Raw genomic sequence first — 8,303 nt, forward strand, 5'->3', positions numbered from 1 at the left:
TAAAATGTGGAGAAAAACTCACTACTATTTGCCATTGTATATTTATTTGAAATAATAGGAGATGTTCAGTTAAAAATGTACTTGAGATAAGCCAAACCTATTAATATAATCTTATGTCAAACTCTCAAAATGCTATGCAAAGAGGTTGGATACTAGTTCACTTTTATTTTTTTATTTTTTTTAATTGTAGGAAAATACTAAAAAAAAATATGAATTACCTCTTTCTTTTTTCTTCTTCTTTGGATTGGTAATACATCGGTTTACAAAACATACTAAAATTTACTATAAACCTAGCATTACTCTCTTACTTAACATATGGCCATAGGAGGGCAATCAATTAACGAGCAAAACTTAACAACCAAAAGTGTACAAAACCTCCATGGGGCTCCCCTTAAATATTTCAATAAGTATAAGAACACATCTTTTACAAATTTTTTTAAATAGAATTATTGATATAGTATATTGTAATTGATGTTTAATAAAAATGATGTCAATAGTAAATCTAAGTGAAAGTGATGCTACTTTAATCACAACAAGCAATGTCAGAGCTAAGGGATAATTTGATATATATATATATATATATATCTTTTATAGTATAAATTTCATTGAAAAAAAAATATAAAAAGAAAATATTTCCTATTTTATTAATATTTTCTAAATTTCAAAATTTGTAAAAGAAAAACAAAAAAAAGGAAAAAAAAAAAGAAGCAAAATTTTAGATTGAAGATAAAAAATAAAACAAAAAAAACAAAAAAAAACAAAAAACCGAAAAAAAGTAAAAAGAAAGATTGTTACCTTTCAAATTATTATGTAGTAATTTATTATTTTCATAGAAATGAGTGTAAAGTAATTAAATTTAAAAATTATTACATAACAAGCTCCATAATTTAATATTTAATACTGTTTTCAAGTAAACTCTAAAGTTTTACATGCACAAAATAACAATATAATTAGATGAGAATTACAAAGTAAAATTTTGACTATAGAAAAATTACAATTAATATGTCTTATTCCTATATTAAAAATTTACAAAAAGAATATATTCTACATAAAAATATTGTTTATTGTCCATATATATATATATGAATTGTGCGTGTGAAAAACATTAAGTTATAGATGTTTCTGTTTATAGATATATGAAGACATATGTTAAAGTCTAATCCCGACTCAGTCAATAGTTTTGAAAAGTATCATATTGTTACCATTTTATAAAAGCTCCTCAATTGCTGCACCCCTCCAAAGCAAATAGGAACCACCGCCATGCATGTACGGTCATGAAAATGTGTGCACCATTGATGTCATCGAAAACAAGGAGTAATAAAAATGTATTTCCCTCCATCACAATTCACACCTATATAAACGTCTCTATATTCAATCGGCATTACCAAACTGAAGCCTCAACAATTCATTGCTATATATGACTTCCATGGCCTCTAGCGTCCACCTTCTCCTCCTCTTCGTCGTCCTTTCCGGTTCGGCCTCTGCCCGGTTTCCCCCAGAAGCTTGGACATCCCTTGAAGGAGATGAGGTTGTTCCTGTTACTGTGACTAATGTTACATTTCCAGGGACCAAATGGGTGGTTCTGATTGCTGGCTCCAGTGACTACGGTAACTACAGGCACCAGGTTATTATTATTATTATTTTTCCCCCTCCAATAAATTTATTTTTGTCTATTGTTTTTATACTTGTGAGATTGTTATTTCTCAAGTAACTACTAATTTGGTTGTTTTCTTGATAGGTTAAACTATTAATTTGGTAATCGAATTGTTGGGCGAGGTTTAATGTGGCTTATCAATAATTATGTCAATTTAGTTCTTCAATTTTTAATATAAAACTAATATCATCTTTCACTCTCTATTTAAATAAAATCGATATATGTTTTTAGAAACTAAATAAAATCAATATACTTTTTAGTATTTTCAACATAGACATATAGGATTCAAATATTCCCCCTCCCAGCCATTGAATTATAAAAAATAAAAAATAAAAAAAATTGAATTTTACTATGTATTTATTGTTGTTGAAATCCATTAATCACATATTCACGTTCATTGGTACACTAGTTTGTAGACTTTATGTAGTAAAAATTATAGTATCGACCTTTACCATTTATTCAAACAACACAACTCGTGACATAATCTTTATAAGGACGTCTTTTCATAATTTGTAGAGGGGTTAAATTGTAATTGCAACCTCATTTTCTCATTGCTCTTACCACTTGCATCATTTTTATGGTATGCCACGCCAATCATATAGAATGATATGAATATATTTTGTATTATTATAATCATGATTCAAAATCCCTCTTCTTCATGTGGTTTTCGTGAAAAGAATGTTGCCAGTGTTGTTGTGTTAGCTTTAGAGCTTAGGGAGAAAACTAGCGAGGTCATTTCTTGTTTGTAATTAATTGTGATATTCTTATTTATTTATTTATTAGTTCTTCTTTCTTTCCTCTTGCCTTTTATAACTTTTTCTTCTTCTTCTCAGGCTGATGTTTGTCATGCCTATCAAATCTTGAAAAGAGGTGGGTTGAAAGATGAAAACATTATTGTTTTCATGTATGACGACATTGCTTTCGATCGAGAGAACCCTAGGCCTGGAGTTATCATTAACAGCCCTAATGGCAGTGATGTGTATCATGGAGTGCCAAAGGTGATCATATTTATTTCCATAAGGTCTTATTCTTCTATTGCTAATCGTTCTATGAGTTGTGATTTTCTAGCTGATGTGGTGGATATTCTTGTTGCGCATGCAGGATTATACTGGAAAACATGTTACTGCCCACAACTTTTTTGCCGTAATCCTTGGAAATAATAGATCTGCCCTTACAGGGGGCAGTGGGAAGGTTGTGGATAGCGGTCCCAATGATCATATTTTCATCTACTACACTGATCATGGAGGTCCTGGCATTCTTGGTTAGTGGGATCTCTATGAATATACCTATTAAGAATTTGTAGCTGCTTGCTTCCACTGGGGAATATGAGTTTCTCTATTAAGTCCGTGTCTTAGAAAGTTTAAATTATTATGCTACTAGGAAGAGAGAAGGAAGGAATGGTGCACCCACACACACTTGATTACTAAACTAGACAATATAACTACCATCATATATAATTTTAAATTTGTTCGAATTGTATAGGGGTGATAAAAACAAACTATAATGGTACACCCACACACTTTGGTAGCTGAATGGATGTAACTTTTATAATTTGTTATGTTTGCCTTCAAGAGGGTGCAACTCTTCATGAAAGGGTACAAGGACGTTTATAAGTAGATCCCAAGTCTTCAAGTCATTCCACTAATACTAACAAAACTGTAACTTTTTTTCTCCATAATCTTGGCACCAAAACAAATTTAACTTCCTATGATGTGAACTCAGCAACACTAATTTTGTTCATAGAAAATTCACAAATTACATAGATAGAAGTCTCTATAAGCCTCGGAATCTCTTGAGAAGTCCAACTTGATGTAGTTCAACGATTACTCTAGGAATACAATTTTTCTCAACTTTTTTTTCTCAATTGTTGAGATATTGCTTCAATCACAACACGACGTGTCAACTATGAAGAAAAAATTGAGTCCTTACGTTACTTGTAGTTTCAAACTTCAAATCATTATTCTTGTCTTCCTAAGCAGTTGGTCGGATCTTAAACTTGTTACAAAGGCATGCAACTCAAGAAATTAATCTGTGTTGTATGATGGGGAGAATTTATGTTTTTGAGAATTTTTTTTTTCCTGGCAATTATAAACGATTCGATTACATGATCATTTTGAAATTCTCTTTTCCATATTGTAATTTTTAAGGGATGCCTACCCCTCCTTTTCTTGTTGCTAGAGACCTGATCAACGTTTTGAAGAAGAAGAACTCTACTGGGACCTGTAAAAGCTTGGTATGTTATAAATTGAAGAATAAAAATCTTGTCTTTCATTCGTAGTGTTGCATATTGTACGATTTTAGACCCCTTAAAACACAAGTTGTTTAACCTAGTTATTTAGCCAAGTGATTACTTAGATAAATTATTCAGATCTAGGTTAACACAAGTAAATCATATCATGTAAATAATGCGAAAATATAAAGAATACAACGATATGATAACCCAAGAAAACCAAACCGGTAAAAAGTCTGGGGAGGATTTAACCTAACTATCCTCAAGGTAAAATAAATCCACTTTGAAAAAATTGAAATTTATACAACAGAACTTAGACCACTAACATCTTATTGCTACCTCAAGTATAAAACTTACTACCACAATTACGTGATAGCTCCGAGTCCACAGACTACTTCTTTCCTTGATCCACAGCAACCACAAGTACTCCTACTTGTAACTTTGAGACTCCACTCAAAGGTTTCTTTAAGCTCTTGAAACAGCAACTGAAGAGATCACCAAATTATCAACATCAATCTTGATCTTGATAACCCTAAGTGTGTATAAAGGTAAATACCTCTAGATCTCACAAGAGATTCACACACACAGCATATCAATAACCTCTAAAACGTGGCTAGGGTTTTTCCTTTTATACTTGAAGCAAAACATAAAACCCTACACGTCATATGGGCTTGGGTTGAGTTGGAAATTCTGCAGAAAAAACAATTTGCACAAGGTTCGATCGATCAAGTCTAATTTTCGATCGATTGAGCCTTGCAGATTTAGTCCAGTAAATTCTGCAATCACTTGATTCTAACTTTATACATAAACACACTTTGAGTAGCCTAAATCTAGATTCTAAGTTTTGATCATGGTTTGCCAACATTATACATTGAAGTTCTAATACATTTAGATTCTAAAGTCTTAAAACCTAACACATATCATTCATTTCCTTGAGGCATACATCACAACTACTCTTTAGCGAGATGTTAACTTTTAGCTAGAATACTTATGAAATTGTAGGTCTTTTATCTTGAAGCTTGTGAGTCTGGAAGCATCTTTGAGGGCCTTCTTCTTGAAGGTATGAATATCTATGTAACTATAGCATCAAACGCAAATGAGAGCAGTTGGGGAACTTATTGCCCTGGAGATCATGTAAATCCTCCCCCCCCCCCCCCACAAAATATCCCAGAATATCAAACATGTTTGGGTGACTTGTATAGTGTGGCTTGGATGGAAGACAGGTATGCACACTATTTGTATTAATTTGTATCAATCATGTTAGTTATATGAGAAAAAAAAAAAAAAAAGGCAGCTTACAAATATCAGGTTCACCTTGGGTTGATTATCTTTATTTGATCACTTCTGTTTAGGTGTTTTATTAGGCAAAACAAAAATTATATGTCTACACTATTTTTTTTTTTTGCTTGAAAGAAGTGTACTGTGTAAACCTTGATAGTGTTCAATTTATACTTGTTTGTGCGAGTTCTAAGTTCTAACGGTGTGAGTTTGTAAGCAGTGACAGACACAATCCGGCTACAGAAACTTTAGAATAGCAGTACAAATTGGTAAGAACCAATTCTGCAATATTGTTATTGAAATTCTCAGGTCAATGAATTCTAGTTCAAGTAACACCTCCACTTTCCTTAATAATGGAATAAAGAGTAAAATGAGAGTTTGACACCCGTGTGCATGTCTAATTTACTAAGCTAGATAGTGTAACTTACTAGTCTCATTTGAGATTGAAATTTTTAATTAGGTTCATTCTTCTTTCGACCTTGATAATTTAACTAACCTAACCACTTAATAGAAAAAAAAAAAATTAAAGCTTTAATTTTTTTTATTAAGTTTAAAATGAAAAGAAATGAGTACCTTTCAAATTTTCATGACCTAATCTAAACGACAAAATATGTATGAAGAAATCAAATGGATTCTAACTGTAATCATTAGATCTCTTGTCTTGTAGAAAGAACAAGTCAAAATCACGATCAATTATTTTTTCAAATCTTCCTAGTTTCCTTCATTTCAACAATGGATACAAATATAAGGATAAATCTTGCTATCATATCAAAAGTGTCTAGATGTTGTTCGTTCTCTTATTAATTGCTGATAACATTTTTTATTTCTATATGTTTGTTCACAGATTAAAGTGAGGACATTAAATAACAATTCTGCAGAAGGCTCTCATGTCATGCAATATGGTGATATAGGTCTTAGCCAGGCCCATTTCTCCCCGTATATTGGTGCAAATGGTACCTACACTTTTGTGGATCCATCCGAAGACTACTTGTGGTCAACTTCAAAAGCTATCGACCAGCGAGATGTCGATCTCATCCATTTTTGGGTTAAGGTTTGTTCTCCAACTCTTTTAATTTCTTGCTAAATTTATTTTAAGTGATGCTAAGGATACTAAATTTTTTACTACATAGACCTAAAAAATTTATATGTTAACCTTTAAACACAACAAAAAAAAGGTAAGAATTAATGATGCTAAGAATATTACAAATTTTATTACATAACTTTTACAAATTGATGTGTCAACTTTTAAACCCAATACAAAAAAAAAAGAGTAAGAGATTTAATTATTATGTTGTTGATTTGTTATCAATCATATTCATTGTCAAGTTAATTTGTACAATTTTTATATTAAAATAATAGTAACTTTGACATTTTTCTAAAAAAAATTATATTTTTTACATGACATTAATCAAATTTAATCATAGAGTTTCTAAACCTTAGGTAATAAAATTGATGGTAGCTTAATATTTTCCAATACAATACAAGGAGTTCTTGATTGGAAGGAACATGGGCAACTAGATGTAGTCTTTTTTTCTTGAAGTGAAATATTCATGCCCTAGTAAATATATGAGCTCTCTTCCTCTAGGTCTCTATTATATAGTGGTCAAGCTTACATGTAACATTTTATATTTGGAAGCTGCAATCGTTTAATGTTGGCCTTTGTGATTTGAGCTTTTCTTTTCAAAATCTTTTTACAGTATGAAAAGTCTCCCGAAGGCTCTCTAAGGAAAGTAGAAGCTCGAAGGCAGATTGTTGAAGCATTGTCACATAGAATGCATGTAGATGGCAGTGTGAAACTTATTGGGGATGTTCTATTTGGAATTATGAAAAGTGATGAGATACTTAACACTGTTCGACCTACTGGGCAACCACTTATTGATGACTGGGACTGCCTTAAGGGAATGGTAATGTTACCAAACCTCAGCCTCTCTTTTTAAGGATGATACCTTGGATTGAACTTAAGCTTTAATCCCCTATTAGAAAAGCTACACATTTTGTTAGTGACAACCCACAATTTAGTACACAAACTTTTAATTGCTACATTTGATCTTCTCAAATTTGAATTAAAATGAAAATGTTAAGAGTTCCATCCAAATTAACATATTTTGCATTTTTTTTTTTACTCCTAGTCCGTGTGGTTTGACCCAATAACAACTTAATCCAACAAAAATTTTCAATTTGACCTCAAAAGTTTGGATTAAAAATGAAATTCTAGAGGTAGTTGATGAATCAACGATTTTGTTTTAATCCAAATCTTAAGAGGTCAAAGTAACATTTGAAAATCTGTGAACTAAATTGTAATAGGACCAAAATACAAGATGGTAAATTACAATTTTTCATTTTTTAATTTCTTCAAAAATAAAATAAAAATAAATAACTGGGAACCATTGACTGAGAGTATTTTAACTTCAATTAATACTAGTTATTAACCTTTAGATGATCTATCATCTATAATGGTGTGTCCTGAATAATCATCTGTGTAGGTGAGGACTTTTGAGACACATTGTGGATCACTATCCCAACATGGGATGAAACACATGCGCTCTTTTGCAAACATCTGTAATGCTGGGATTAAGAAGGATCAAATGGATGTAGCATCGGCTCAAGTTTGTGTTAGCATTCCTTCTGAGCGTTATAGCTCTTTGGAGAATGGATTCAGTGTATAAATAAAGCATAATGCACAGCCTGAAAAGACCAAAACTTTAAATGTAGTAATCTATACCATGCACAAGTTTGTAACCTTCCTGTATTTTGATCATAGTTCTTAGGATCACTTCACGTTAACAAAAATAAAACCTTTCTTGTTATACCAATAAAACAGAAGACAGTTTTGTTATGCTGTTTTGGCCTTGTATCAATATAAATACAATGAGCACAATAGTCATTTTGGTTAATTCTCTAAACAGTGTTCCTTTTTGTTCTCTTTTTCCTTCTTAATATATTTTGTTGCTCTTTAGCGAGCAGAGCTCTAACCTTAAAGCCAGACCGTCCATGTATCAACCTTCGAGGTTGTTTTGGGCCCAAATCCAAGTCTTGGTTAAGATTTTCTTCTGAATTTTTTAACTATCCAAAAAAAAACTGCTAAGAACTTTTAAGACGCTTTTTTTGACATCTAACGCAATTGGGCTTGAAAGTCGAGGC

General features: G+C 31.6%; 1 pseudogene; it reads left to right on the top strand.

Moving 5' to 3' along the window:
* The first annotated feature begins 1,417 nt into the window (after window positions 1–1,417).
* Window positions 1,418–7,927, top strand: LOC115977812 (annotated as a pseudogene).
* Window positions 7,928–8,303: the final 376 nt, after the last annotated feature.

Source organism: Quercus lobata, chromosome 2, assembly GCF_001633185.2.
Source record: "Quercus lobata isolate SW786 chromosome 2, ValleyOak3.0 Primary Assembly, whole genome shotgun sequence".
Classification (NCBI taxonomy): domain Eukaryota; kingdom Viridiplantae; phylum Streptophyta; class Magnoliopsida; order Fagales; family Fagaceae; genus Quercus; species Quercus lobata.